General features: G+C 44.5%; 1 protein-coding gene across 1 annotated transcript in view; it reads right to left on the reverse strand.

Annotated features, from left to right (window-relative positions):
• LOC121552579 (exostosin-1-like) overlaps positions 1-15,211 on the reverse strand; it is a 334,670-nt gene that overhangs the window by 205,742 nt on the left and 113,717 nt on the right. The gene's annotated exons all lie outside the window — the stretch shown is intronic.

Consider the following 15,211-nt stretch of genomic DNA (forward strand, 5'->3'; position numbering starts at 1 on the left):
TCAGATTCCATCTGTACATGCAGTCCAGGCCAGCAGCTCTGGGCCCCTGGGGCACTGCCAGACACTTATGGATGTAGATAGCAGGCAGACAATAAGAGCAGTGATTTACAGAGCTCTACACCTGTACTGTGACCTCTCCTTTTATTTATTTATCTATGACTACGCCAGGCGAGGCGAGGTGCGGCGAGGCTCACTGGGGTGACAATGCAGGGCTCTTCTGCCAGGGTAACAGGGCCAGCCAGGTTCTTCCAGGGAGCTAGTCACCAGAGCTCTATTTGTGGAAAGGCTTATCTTAAGTGAAACCTATTTAAATAATCATTGACACTCAGAGAGAGAGCTAAAAGCCAGCGAGCGCTGCAGCCATCCAAAACCACACTAATAGCTCTACAGTGGTTTACATTGGCTGGGAGTGCTAGTTTGCTAGCAAGTAAATTTAGCAGTTTCATCATCAGTGATTATAAAACAAAGATCTTATGATGTAAACATCTGAAATTATTTCAGTTTCAGTCGATGTTTCTAATGAATGGAAGTAAAGTGGAAGTCATGTGTTCAAGCATAACCAGCATGACCTCGATGTGGAATAGACCATTGCTGAAATAATTCATCATTCTATCAGCTTTTATTAAAGAAAAATAGATCTCATTAAAGAAACTGACTAATTTGTTAGCGCCTGCCCTGCGATGAAAATTAACTAAGTCTTTGGGCTAGGCCTACACTGCATCTTGGAATGCAACATTATGAATCAAGTCCTTGAGAAACATAGTTAACTGATCTGCAGTGTTTCATCTACCCATGCCTAATGAAGATGCCACAATATTTAAATCAGCCAGTAGTTCATGTGTTTTGATGTGGTATTTCTCAAGGGCAATTAGCAACTGAAGGTCTAATTATGCAGAGAAAAAGCTGCAAATAATCTGAGTGAGCACTAGCATTTTGATACTGCACCCTAAGCCTCGCTGTAGGTATACTCTTGTGTGTGTGTGTGTGTGTTTACACACGTACATATTCTCCATGAAAATGTACACACAGCCTCTTTAATAGCCTGCTTAGTCACAGTATCTCAAATCAAAGCCTTACCATCTCCAATGAGTGGAGGACCCAGAAGGGGCTGCCCTGTTGAAGGCAGCTGTTAGGTGGGTGGTACTGTGCTGTAAGTGTCCTCACACTGACGTGAAGAAGAGTAGCTGATGGAGACGTGCTTAGCCAAGCCAACCTAGCCAACCATAAGCCCACCTGGCACTGCTGGGCTGACTGCTGGCGACGGGGGTCACAATGCTGCTGACTTCCGGGGCAAATGTGTTTGTTTTCTAAACACAAAAGCGGAAAACAGTCATTTGGCGGCCATGTTCACAGAAATCCTATCATCTGGCCAGCACAAACCCAAAATTACAGATGAGAGGGCTTCTTGAGGCTTACCTTTTTTTCTCTCTCTCTCTCTTATTTACTGCTTTCTCACCAAATCCCTAATCCCTCGTCGCCCACTGTGCCTGGGCTCAACACTCCAATGTCAACCCAAGCAAGGCCTTTTCATTAATAGAAGTGACTCACAACGTTTGACAATTTCTGCCCCAACGGTAATTAAATGAAATCAAACCGACAGCAAATACAGTGCATCTCTTTAGGATAACATGAATGGTATCTAAAGCGTGTTGATTGAGTTGAAGTCCGCAGAGGCAGGTAATGGTGACTGAGATAGTAACCATGGTGTTTTTGATGCTCCTGTGAAAAATGACCAAGTGGCCAAACAAGATAACATGGCGTAAGTATAGGAGGTGTTGAATCAGAAACAGCCACAGTGTTGAATCAGAAACAGCCACAGTGCTGAATCAGAAACAGCCACAGTGCTGAATCAGAAACAGCCACAGTGCTGAATCAGAAACAGCCACAGTGCTGAATCAGAAACAGCCACAGTGCTGAATCAGAAACAGCCACAGTGCTGAATCAGAAACAGCCACAGTGCTGAATCAGAAACAGCCACAGTGTTGAATCAGAAACAGCCACACTGCTGAATCAGAAAGCCACAGTGCTGAATCAGAAACAGCCACAGTGCTGAATCAGAAACAGCCATTGTGTTGAATCAGAAACAGCCATTGTGTTGAATCAGAAACACAAAAACAGTCTGGGGTTCATGTGGCTTTGTGTGATTGCATCCGATTCTGTGCTGTACTATAATGAGGCTCCCTGCTGTCACCTAGTTTCTTTCTCCCAAGGACTCTTGGAGCTTTTCCTCAGTATGTCGAGGTGCGTGTAGAGGTTAGCCGGCCACAAGTTCTGTTATGCTGTTGTACATTACCACCTGCTGTATCTGTTGAGCCTGCGCCCTTACCCTCCCCTGTGTGTGTGTGTGTCTGTCTCTGTGTGTGTGTGTGTGTGTGTGTCTGCGCATGGCACGTGACAACGGTATAGTGTGTTCCTGCTGCCATCTGTTCTATGTGCCTTTCACATGCTCTTTTCTGTTTAAAGCCCTCATATCACTTGGGAATGACTCAAATTACAGGTTCACCAAAATAGCCATCTAGTATTACGAGTCCATGCAAGCCCACTTTAAAAGCATTGGTTAGTGTGAAGCACTAATGTGAGACAGTGCAATGCACTAAAACAATACAGCACAGCATTGAAACAATACACTGATGACACTTACGAAGTTAGCATGGAGATCCGAAAATAAAACCTAGCACATTCATGTGGGGGAGTTATTTTTTATACGAGGGTATTATCATTTAACATAAGTCTCATTGGAGTTGAGTCATAAACACATTTGAGCTGTATGAGTTGGTGCCTCATAGCTGTTAAATGTGCAATAAGGTAATTAGTGGTCTCACAACCAGAGAGACTGTGGTGAGATGAATGTGTCAGTGATGGAGACCTGGCTGGCTCTCCAACCCAGACCATACTGTATGTCAGGGTCAGGATTGAATGGTGGGAACCCGGTTACCGAGATTTACCAACAAAAACCACTCCCTTTTCCTGCGAGAAACCGGTAAATTATAATAAATGATTTACATGAACAGCATGCCGTGAAATGGCCATAAATTATATGCAATGTCTAAATATGGCTTCTCTACGGCCTCTGCACGATGAATCAATGCTCAGGATGGGGACAGACAGCCCATCTCAGTATGGAGCGCAGTTCACAATGCATGTAGACCTACAGTACGTATCATTTCATCATGGTAACTTTTTTCTTGTGTAAGGTAGGCCTACATTTGCTGCAGCATAGCCTATAATAGTAATATAAAGACAGAATGCACGTCTAACTTACCCATCTCCATCTGGCTTTCGAGGTCACCTTGTTTTTTAAATTGTAAATATATAAAGAAATGTATAGCAGCTGCAGAGTTTTAAAAACAGCCCATCACTCGAATATCGTTGCTTTAAATCAGTGCACACACGAGCACTCTCTCGCAGTCTTTCTCTCTGTCCACCAACTCCATTGAAATTGCATCCAAATTAGATAATCCTGTTCTATATTGATATATAGCCCTATACAGTGCATTCGGAAAGTATTTAGACCCCTTCCCTTTTTCCACATTTTGTTACGTTACAGCCTTATTCTAAAATGTATTAAATAAATAAAAAATCCTCATCAATCTACACACAATACTCTATAATGACAAAGCGAAAACAGGTTGTTAGAATTTTTAGCAAGTAAAAAATAAATAAACGTATTTACATAAGTATTCAGACCCTTTGCTATGAGACTTGAAATTGAGCTCAGGTACATCCTGTTTCCATTGATCATCATTGAGATGTTTCTACAACTTGATTGGAGTCCACCTGTGGTAAATTCTATTGATTGGACATGATTTGGAAAGGCACACACCTGTCTGTATAAGGTCCCACAGTTGACAGTGCATATCAGAGCAAAAAAAAGTCAAGCGGTCTGAATACTTCTGAATGCACTGTATATAGATGTCCTAGCCTAACGCTTTCAGGTAATACATTCAATGCAGTATTAGCCTTATATTTAGCTAATTCATGATGGGTTATGCATAATAAGCTTCTAACTTATAGCCTCTGTCTCCTGTGCGCCGCTGGCCTCCTTAAAAAACGCTCCTTAGCTCTTGGAGTCCCATGCAGGAAAAGTTAGACTAGAATAGCTTGCTGGACATGATTTTTTTAGCATTTCTTATACCAATAGACTATTCGAAGAGAGACGCAAGCTCTTTTTTGCTGAATGTTAAGTACAACAGCCAATAGAACTCACGGGTAGTTTGAAAGAAGAGCGATCACGCGATGGCAGTAGGCTATAGCAGTTATTTATTCAGACCCATAACCATTCAATCTTCGTGAAGAGAAGTGAAAACCTTCTGCATCTAATTCTAGTCCTATATTACTAAAGGACAACATTAGAATGATGAACATGAGGACAACAAAACCTATTTCATTTAACTGTTGAAAGCGAGGAAGGAATGAAGCAACAATAGAGAAAGAGGTAGGCTAAAAACATTAGGGGAAATATTACGAAAGGTATAAATATGTGTCAGCCTACTAATTACACAAATAGGCCCTACTATATTTCAAAATTAAAATCAAATTCGCTAGCCTATACTTGTAACTTTGTAGGCCAGAATCGCATGTTCTCTTCTGCTTTATCATGGTTTGAACAATGTGCGTATATCCAGTCAATATAACACAGTATAATACAATAGAGTACAGTAATACAGTTCACACTCAAAAATATTAGCCTACTTTATTTACCCAAGAGAGCATATAGATAGCTACATCTAAGGGGCTTTTATGTTTTTCTGTTGTGCGTAATGTGCAGTAGCCCATATATGTATTGGATAACAGCACAATAATTTGTTTTTTTGGGGGGCTTGGGCTCATTAAATGTCATTAATGTAGGGCTCATAAAATGTATTTAATATATGGCTCATCAGGCTCAGGTAGCATCAGGTTTGAATTTATATGCTTCATAATGCTTTTGAATGACACTTCCGGTTTTGGTGGGAAATACCGGGTTACCCGGTAGAAAAGTGATTTATTCTCAGGAATGAACATTTGTAAAATACCAGGAAAATATTCAACCCTAGTCAGGGTTCCCCAACTGGCAGCCCACGGGTGATTTTATTTACACCCCCCAAGTCCTGAGCCAAAAACATTTATTTGTTTATTTTATTGTTGGACATACGACTGTAAAAACACCAGCAAATCAGCCCAAAGTGAATTGAATTTTGGAAATCTGTTCTAAAGTACTCCCACGCATTAGAGATACACACTGAGTGTACAAAACATTAGGAACACCTGCTCTTTCCATGACATAGACTGACCAGGTGAATCCAGGTGAAAGCTATGATCCCGTACGGATGTCACTTGTTAAATCCACTTCAATCAGTGTAGATGAAGGGTAGGAGACAGGTTAAAGAAGGATTTTTAAGCCTTGAGACAATTGAAACATTGATTGTGTATATGTGCCATTCAGAGAGTGAACGGGCAAGACAAGTGCCTTTGAACAGGGTATGGTAGTACAGTGGCTTGTGAAAGTATTCACCCCACTTGGCATTATTCCTATTTTGTTGCCTTACAACCTGGAATTAAAATTGATTTTGGGGGGATTTGTATCTCTATAAGCTTGGCACATCTAGCCACTGGGATTTCTGCCCATTCTTCAAGGCAAAACTGTTCCAGCTCCTTCAAGTTGGATGGGTTCCGCTGGTGTACAGCAATCTTTAAGTCATACCACAGATTCTCAATTGGATTGAGGTCTGGGCTATGACTAGGCCATTCCAAGACATTTAAATGTTTCCCCTTAAACCACTCGAGTGTTACTTTAGCAGTATGCTTAGGGTCATTGTCCTGCTGGAAGGTGAACCTCTGTCCCATTCTCAAATCTCTGGGAGACAAACAGGTTTCCCTCATGAATTTCCCTGTATTTAGCGCCATCCATCATTCCTTCAATTCTGACCAGTTTCCCAGTCCCTGCCGATGAAAAACATCCTCACAGCATGATGCTGCCACCACCATGCTTCAATGTGGAGATGGTGTTCTCGGGGTGATGAGAGGTGTTGGGTTTGCGCCAGACATAGCGTTTTCCTTGATGGCCAAAAAGCTACATTTTAGTCTCATCTGACCAGAGTACCTTCTTCCATATGTTTGGGGAGTCTCCCACATGCATTTTGGCGAACACCAAACGTGTTTGCTTATTTTTTTCTTTAAGCAATGGCTTTTTTCTGGCCACTCTTCCGTAAAGCCCAGCTCTGTGGAGTGTACGGCTTAAAGTGGTACTATGGACAGATACTCCGCTGTGGAGTTTGTAGCTCCTTCAGGGTTATCATTGGTCTCTTTGTTGCCTCTCTGATTAATGAACTCCTTGCCTGGTCCGTGAGTTTTGGTGGGCGGCCCTCTCTTGGCAGGTTTGTTGTGGTGCCATATTCTTTCAATTTTTTAATAATGGATTTAATGGTGCTCTGTGGGATGTTCAAAGTTTCTGATATTTTTTTTATAACCCAACCCTGATCTTTGACTTCTCCACAACTTTGTCTCTGACCTGTTTGGAGAGCTCCTTGGTCTTCATGGTCCCTTGCTTAGTGGTGTTGCAGACTCTGGGGCCTTTCAGAACAGGTGTATATATACTGAGATCATATGGCACTTAGATTGCACACAGGTGGACTTTATTTAACTAATTATGTGACTTCTAAAGGTAATTGGTTGCACCAGATCTAATTTAGGGGCTTCATTGCAAAGGGGGTGAATACATATGCACGCACCACTTTTAGAGAGATGTGATCGTATACAACTGTAAGCATGGTTTGAAATGATTGTGTTTTAGTCAAATATTGTATCTGTTTGGGCTTCTTGCGGTCTGCTAATTATTTAAAATTATGTTCCAGCCCCCCGAACATCCTCTCAAGAAAAAAATTGGCAGTGGCTGAATCTAGTTGATGATCCCTGCTATACAGAGACAACACACATAGCACACAAGTACTGTACCATACCAAGTATTTAAACCATTGACTCTTCTCTATGGTGATGTTAATCTTCCTTTATGTTTCTGTGACATTGACATACTAGCCTGCAACCTTCACACTCTGTATACTAGGGATCATTAACTAGATTCAGACGAGGGCCAATTTTTTCTTGAGCGGATGGTCAGGGGGCCAGAACATAATTACAAATAATTTGTAGACTGCAAATTGACCGCAAAAAGCCCAAACATATATAATATTTGACTAGAACAATCATTTCAAACCTTGCTTACATTTGTATACGATCACATGCCGAGTGTACAAAACATTCCATGACAGAGTGATCAGGTGAATCCAGGTGAAAGCTATGATCCCTAATTGATGTCACTTGTTAAATCCACTTCAAATCAGTGTAGATGAAGAGGAGGATCTTTAAGCCTTGAGACAATTGAGACATGGATTGTTTATGTGTGCCAATGGGCAAGACAAAATATTTAAGTGCCTTTGAATGGGGTATGGTAGTAGGTGCCAGGTGCACGCATTTCAGTGTTTCAAGAACTGCAACGCTGCTGGGTTTTTCACACTCAACAGTTTCCCGTGTGCATCAAGAATGGCCCACCACCCAAAGGACATCCAGCCAACTTGACACAACTGTGGGAAACATTGGAGTCAACATGGGCCAGCATCCCTGTGGAAAGCTTGACACCTTGTAGAGTCCATGCTGACGAATTGAGGCTGTTCTGAGGGCAAAAGGGGGTGCAACTCAATATTAGGAAGGTGTTCCTAATTTTTTGTACACTCAGTATGTGACCATATACAAATGTAAGCAAGGTTTGAAATTAATATGTTTTAGTCAAATATTATATCCGTTTGGGCTTCTTGCAGTCAATTTGCAGTCTACAAATTATTTGTAATTATGTTCCGGCCTCCTGGCCATCCGCTGAACAAAATAAAATCGGCCTGCGGCTGAATCTAGTTAATGATCCCTGCTGTATATCAACCCAGACAATGTGGAGTTTATTCAAAGTCTGGTTTACGGTCTGCCACTGTACTTCATATGAAGTGATCAATTCAATGCTTTTTTATGACAGCTATGAGGAGACTGCGAAATAGAGACTGAAGTTAAGCTGAAGCGCTCTTTTTTTTTGTATTTTACAACAGTGAAGGCAGAGCGATGACGAGTGGTTGAAGAGAGAAGAAAGTGGAAACAGAATAATCGAATTTAGTGAGGAATTTCAAAGACACCCTTGGCCAAGTTCGGAAATAACAAGCCATTGTGTAGTGTGTTCTACATAAGAATGGTGTGCAATGTCTCTGTGGTGATGGAGCTGTTTTCATGTGGATAAAGAGAGACATACAGTACATCACTAGAAATCTAGAGAGACAGATCCACTGCCAGACAGACAGGTAAATAGATAGATGGTTAACTCCCTGGTGGCAGGTAAGGACACACAGCCCCCTCTTCACTTCAGCAGGCAGCAGTGTAGAGCCAGATTAAGACAAACACCATGGCAGCAGGGCAAATTAGTCAGTAGACGACTGAACTGAACCTGCCTCAGAGAGATGTTATGGTACAGGTACACACACATGCACACACACACACACACACACACACACACACACAGCAATTCCCTCAATTAAACTCTGATTGTCACCTACTCGCTGCAGTGAATTTCCCTCTCCTAACATGAATGGGGACGTTCTCATTGTGTGTCCTACAATGGTATTTAGCACAGGCTTTTCTGCTTGCACAGAAGGCGAAGAAAGCACAGGGTCTTAGCAGGGATTGCCGGCGCTCTGTCTGTCACTCCTTTGTTATTGGGACATGGAGGATCGTGGCAGAGAATCACTAAAGCCTCGGTGCTCTTTCACAGATTGATTTCTGCTGGGGGATCATGGGGGGTTTGGGCCTGTTTTCACTGCCAACACACAGATACTTAAACAGCTGAGCATGATTCACATATGCTTCATATTGGGAGGGTGAGGTGTCTGAATGAAAGGCCCTTTTTCTGAATAATTTCATCCTGCTTTAACCTCGGTCCCCACGAGGCACTGTGTGCGTGCGTGTGTGTGTGTGTTTAACAGGGCTGGCTGAGTCACAGGCGTCAGTGTGTGTGTTGTACTAGGCTGAGCAGGTGTGGCTGATTCCTCTGTTAGACTGTGTCATCCTGCTCAGAGCCACAGGGATGCTCTGGTGTTTCTCTGCTGGATGGACATCTTGATCGAATGGTCTTACAATGGTTCAAATTCACCACTTTGGTATAACGTTTTGGTGCTTAACCCTTTCCAAATTGAAGTAGTGAGACGATGGGAATGCCACTTTTAGTCATACTTTATACAAGAATGAATTGTACATTTTTTACAGACGTAGGTCTTTTTGTTATCCTGGTGGAGACAGAGGAGGAGTTCCACAACAGCACTTTATGTTAACATAACTCTTTTCAACCAATGTGAGAAAACCACCTTGACGAAACCCCAGTGAATTGTTTGACTTTGAGGGTGTTTCCGCCTAAACAAGCCCTGTTCTCCTCAGTGAGCTGAGGGGTTAGAGTTGTGCTGAGCCTGCTGAGAGACGGGTCACTGCTCTGCGCCTCACACACCTCCCAGGAAACCATAAATAGGTACTGCAGAGAAACTCTCCTTTGTTTCCCCCAAAAATCTGGGGCCCTGCTGGCCTACTGTACCTGCTTTAGTGCTTATTCAATGCCTTAGACCCCAGAAGTGCCTCCTCAAAACCCCACCTGCAAATCTTATTAAGGGCCTCAGTGTTGTAATAATGTCTTTCATCCAGCACTTTCTCTCAGCATGTCCATAAAGAGAGCCTTGGCAGGGCCACAGAGACAGTATGAGGGTGGAGTCTCAATCTTTGTAACTGAGTCATAGAAGCCATCCACCCCATCAACTTCCACTGTCATTTCTCCTAGGACTAATACCTGCAGTACATGACTGCGTATTAGCCAGATGCCATCAACTTGAGGTCCGTGACACAGTAACGGTTCAAAGAGCTGACCTCGGACAGGAAAATGAGTCAGGAAGGCTTCCAGAAATGTCCGCACCACAACGCTGTACTCTAGGCCTGTCAGAACTACACGTAATGGCGGGGGCTAATGCAGCCGGACAAGCTGTCCAAATAAACAATGTCAAAACAAAGAAAATCATGTTTTTGTCACAATTTCACTCCAGAAATACAAAGTGAAACAGACTAAACGGCCACTGTGAACTTGCTTCCCATTCGTCTGTGGCGATTTGTCTTTTATGAGTGTTGTTCGGCCTGTGCCTGCTCACAGTGGCCTGCTGGGAAGGAGGGGGTTGGGGAGTGGAAAATCAACTATAAGAACTTCTGAAGGCCGAAAAAATGCTGAGTAGCTCTGAGTAGCCAAATACAGTGGAGTCGTCAGCCAATGGAAAAATTACTTCATCGCTGTCTGCTACTATGGCTCTCACTCCAGGAAGAGAAATGTACTGTAGCGTCGCTGGTGGATTTAAGAGATAATAAAGAGGTTGTTTTGTATATCATCATCATAATCACTCAACATCAATGAACTTCTGAAACTTTCACTCTCACGTTTTAGGAATGTTTGCGGCACCGTCTGTTGAGATCCATAAAACCTCAAATTGTGACATTTACAAAGGTCACGCCAGGAAAACTAAAACAGTTTCTCAACAGATAACACTTGCTGCTCTCTCCTATACTGATGCTATGTAATGGTGTTTGCAGTGTGACTGACTGTGTGAGTGGGCTGGAAATCACATTTAGCAGTTAAAACAGATCATGAAGTACAGTATATTGTTTATAGAAAAATTACAAGCATTGAATAGTCGTGCAATACCTGTAGGAGTATTCAAAACTGAACTTAGGAATTGAAAGAAAGAGGTAAAACGCCAAGGGGGAAGAATACTTTTGCAAGGCACTGTATGTGCATGACCCACCCACCAGGGAGTGGTCAGCTGACTAGTAGAGCTCCTGCCTGACTGCAGTCAGTGGGAGATCAGTGTGGAGCAGGTCTTTAACGAGCACGAGATCTCATTCACCAGGGATCCCTGGACGTCCATATAGCCCAGAAAGGGGCCTACTAACCCAGACCCAGCATGTGGTCTGTGAAACTCCATGGCCCACATCTGAGGACCCTGTTTCACTGGAGCACCAGGGAGCCCACTCCAACCTTGCACTCTCTCTCTCTGAGTGGCTTCATTCCTGCATTCTATGCCTATAAAACATCAACAGCTAGGACTCACTCTGACCCAGCCCAGCCAGGCACAGAGACATGCAGCCAGCCAGCAAGCCCAGGGATCTGAAATGGAAAAGTAAGCTCAGCCTTAAAAGATTTTAACTGTGCTAATGACTCCATTCCCGGTGGGCAGCGGGCCAGAGGTCTGTGGAGCCAATACAAGCAGACTGCCTCACAGGGGAAGGACTTCAGCTGTAGAAACTAAAGGGTTATCACTAGTTAACACAGTAACAAAGTAAAAAATGGCTATAAATCATAAATAATCATTAGCTTTTTGGTCTTAATTTAAGGTTAGGCATAAGGTTAGCAGTGTGGTTAGGTTTAAAATCAGATTTTAAGAAAATAAATTGTAGATATAGGCGATGTAATTATGACTTCGTGGCTGTGGTAACTAGTGACGACCAAACGAAGGGGCCTCAAGTGCTTATATCACATTCTCGGTCTCTGCAAGTCACGTAAAAGATGACACCGTCTATAGGTTTAAGGAGTGGGACTTGGTGGCACTCAGGTGCAGCAGGTGGTGGCGTGGAATTCACAAGAGTTTCAGTCCATAACTTATTTTTGCATGAGCGTGCAAGGCTTATAATGCTTTCCACTGATGGAAACAGATCCAACTCAAGACACAAACTTCCCTGACTGATCACTGATGGAAACAGATCCAACTCAAGACACAAACTTCCCTGACTGATCACTGATGGAAACAGATCCAACTCAAGACACAAACTTCCCTGACTGATCACTGATGGAAACAGATCCAACTCAAGACACAAACTTCCCTGACTGATCACTGATGGAAACAGATTCAACTCAAGACACAAACTTCCCTGACTGATCACTGATGGAAACAGATCCAACTCAAGACACAAACTTCCCTGACTGATCACTGATGGAAACAGATCCAACTCAAGACACAAACTTCCCTGACTGATCACTGATGCATTGTTTACTTCTTTCTTTTCATTCCTTTTATTAAAATGGGTCTGGAGCATGTTGGGAAATTACAAGTATTACTTTAATGCACAACAGGGACCGGAACAGATCCGAAAACAGGCCAGGAAGGATTTCCTTATGGTTTCAAATTAATCATTTCTGTTCTCTTGCATCATGCTGGCAGGAAGCGTGGATACTTCTTAAAAAGTACTCCACTCCACTCCAATGTATCTCCAGACTGCAGTGTGGAGAATTGGGAGAATAAAAGGTATTCTCAGAAGCACAGAGGTAGACTCCATTTTCAGCTTTCTCTGTGACACATGGGCCACATTATATAACTGCAGGGCCGTATCGTTTCATGCCACTCCAATACGAGCAGCAATGTTGTAAGAAGAGGATTAGTGAGAGGGCCTGCTGATTCCATTCAGTCAGAAATAACTCTCACTTCAGCCCAACTCAAATGCCTTTTCGGTGCTCCAGCGGCAGCTCTGATTGTATCCAGTATGTGCTTCACAGCTGTAGACTAAGCCAGGCTGTTATTCATAAAGCCAGCACGGTACAAATGAAAGGCACATTTGTCAAGCTCTCCTTGCTCTGAAATCCGAGACTGGTCAATGTTCTGCAATCAAGAGGGATAGAAAGGGGAGCAAAATGCTCTGAAGCACCATGCAGCAGTCGGCTCTCTCTCCTCCCCATCTGTCAGAGTGGGGGTTCTAGGAAGCATTCTTCATGGTGAGACATTCATTCACAATATATACATCAATGTGCACAGAGCTTTACAGGAGCAGCCTTTATAGTCATGTTGCTTTCTAACCCCAAGCATCGCCGATTGAAGTGGTATTTAACAGCAAACATTTAAGCAATTGTTTTCTGAGGGATTTTGTATTCTTACAAATTGGCAGCATTCATTCTAATTAACAGAGCATAAAGAAAAACTGCAATACAAGATATCATAGCGGTCACAGATACCTTGGAGAGGTCCTTTTTTTGTTAACAAGCTGAACAAAATAGTGAAAAATCTATCATAATTGCTTTGTCAATGGAGTTTATCAATACAAAGTATGAACACATCTCAGTAGTTTCCAAAAGAACTCAGGAAAGGCAGTTAATAATCACCCTGAAAAAAGGCTGCAAATGACGCCGCTCTTTATGTTTGCGAAATGAATACAAAACCTTCCTGAGAGAGACCTTCTCGCAAAGTAGCTCTGATTAGCTGCTAATCTATCCACTGATTTATTGTTGCATGTAGCTAAGCTGGTCTCCTCAAAGACCATCTACAGTGTACTTAGCGAACCCAACATATACATCTAGATAGAACACTGCATATACAGTACATACTACTGTACAGTATAGAGGCTTTAGTCCTTTTATCAGGTTGATATCATTTGAATGGGCGGGAGGGTAGAGGGTAGACCTTATTTTTTTCTGGTGTGAACTGGGTGAGATGTGCTTTAATGAGTGTTCTGTCTGCAGATGGCAGCGTGGAGCTGGGCCGTGCAGACGGGCACACAATCACTGTAAAGGTTAATGAGGGGGAACACGCTATGTCCTGTATTCCAGCAGACTGGTTAATTGGGACAGGCCTCCCTTTAAATGTAATGATGTGAGACACGAGTCGCTCGTCACTGCTCCCCACCCTCCCAGCCTCTGTTACAACTATCACCTGTACTGTACGTAACGGTAGGTAGCACAGCTCGGACATAGGGATGCTGGGGCTGGTACAAACAGGCAGGGGGTGTGTGAGGCCAGAGGCTGGTCGTCTCGGAACACAGTCTAATTACCGTCATGGGATCCATGACGACTCACTGAGAGGGAGGGTTATCAAAGATTTATGGGGTGAGGAAGAGGATCACCATATTTATCTATTGTATCTATTAGGGCTGGACGATACCAGTATCGCAATATTTTTTGCATGGCAAAAATTGAAATACAACGCAGACTGAACTCTTTGGTCCTTTAAAACTCTGCTGTGTGTAAAATATTGTGCGCTATTGTCACGCTCGTCGGTGAGAGAGGAGGACCAAGGCGCAGCGTTGAAGGCGAACATATTTATTTAGAGAATGATCACACGATCAAAACAACAAAACGATGACGTGACAGTCAATGGTAATACACAAACCAAATACGAACAAGAAACCACAATGAATGAGTGCCAAACGGCTACCTAAGTATGACTCCCAATCAGAGACAACGAGCTACAGCCGTCTCTGATTGGGAGCCACCCTGGCCAACATAGATCTACAAAACCAGAAAGTGAAACCTAGAACACACATAGACTATACACACCCTGGCTCAACATATTAGAGTCCCCAGAGCCAGGGCGTGACAGTACCCCCCTAAAGGCGCGGACTCCGACCGCGCCCACCAAACACCACAGGGGAGGGACCGGGTGGGCACTCCGCTTAGGCGGCGGATCCGGCTTCGGGCCTGATCCCCGCTCCTCTCCAACCCCCCAAAGTACCCCTGGTCCGGTCTGGCCCGCTGGCCGGAGCTGGACTGCACACTGGTGGAGCGGATTGCTCTAGCTCCGGCGTGAAGCATCTGACCGGTGCCGGACCAGCCACCGGTGGAACAGGCACGGGCCGTGCCGGCCTGACGACGCACACCACTGGCTTGGTGTGGGGGAGCAGGAGCGGGCCGAGCCGGGCTGTCGGGCGCACCACTGACTTGGTGCGGGGAGCAGGAACGGGCCGAGCCGGGCTGACGGGCGCACCACTGACTTGGTGCGGGGAGCAGGAACGGGCCGAGCCGGGCTGACGGGCGCACCACTGACTTGGGGCGGGGAGCAGGAACGGGCCGAGCCGGGCTGACGAGCGCACCACTGACTTGGTGCGGGGAGCAGGAACGGGCCGAGCCGGGTTGACGGGGCGCACCACTGACTTGGTGCGGGGAGCAGGAACGGGCTGAGCCGGGCTGACGAGCGCACCACCGACTTGGTGCGGAGAGCAGGAACGGGCCGAGCCGGGCTGACGAAGCGCACCACTGACTTGGTGCGGGGAGCAGGAACAGGCCGAACCGTACTGGGGACACACACCACTGGTCCTACGCAGGGATCTGGAATGGGCCGGACCGGACTGGTAACACACCCCAGTACCTCTCGCCGTGCCTCTACACCTTCCACCCCCTCTTCGACCAGTGGCCCCC

This window comes from Coregonus clupeaformis, chromosome 36, assembly GCF_020615455.1.
Source record: "Coregonus clupeaformis isolate EN_2021a chromosome 36, ASM2061545v1, whole genome shotgun sequence".
Classification (NCBI taxonomy): domain Eukaryota; kingdom Metazoa; phylum Chordata; class Actinopteri; order Salmoniformes; family Salmonidae; genus Coregonus; species Coregonus clupeaformis.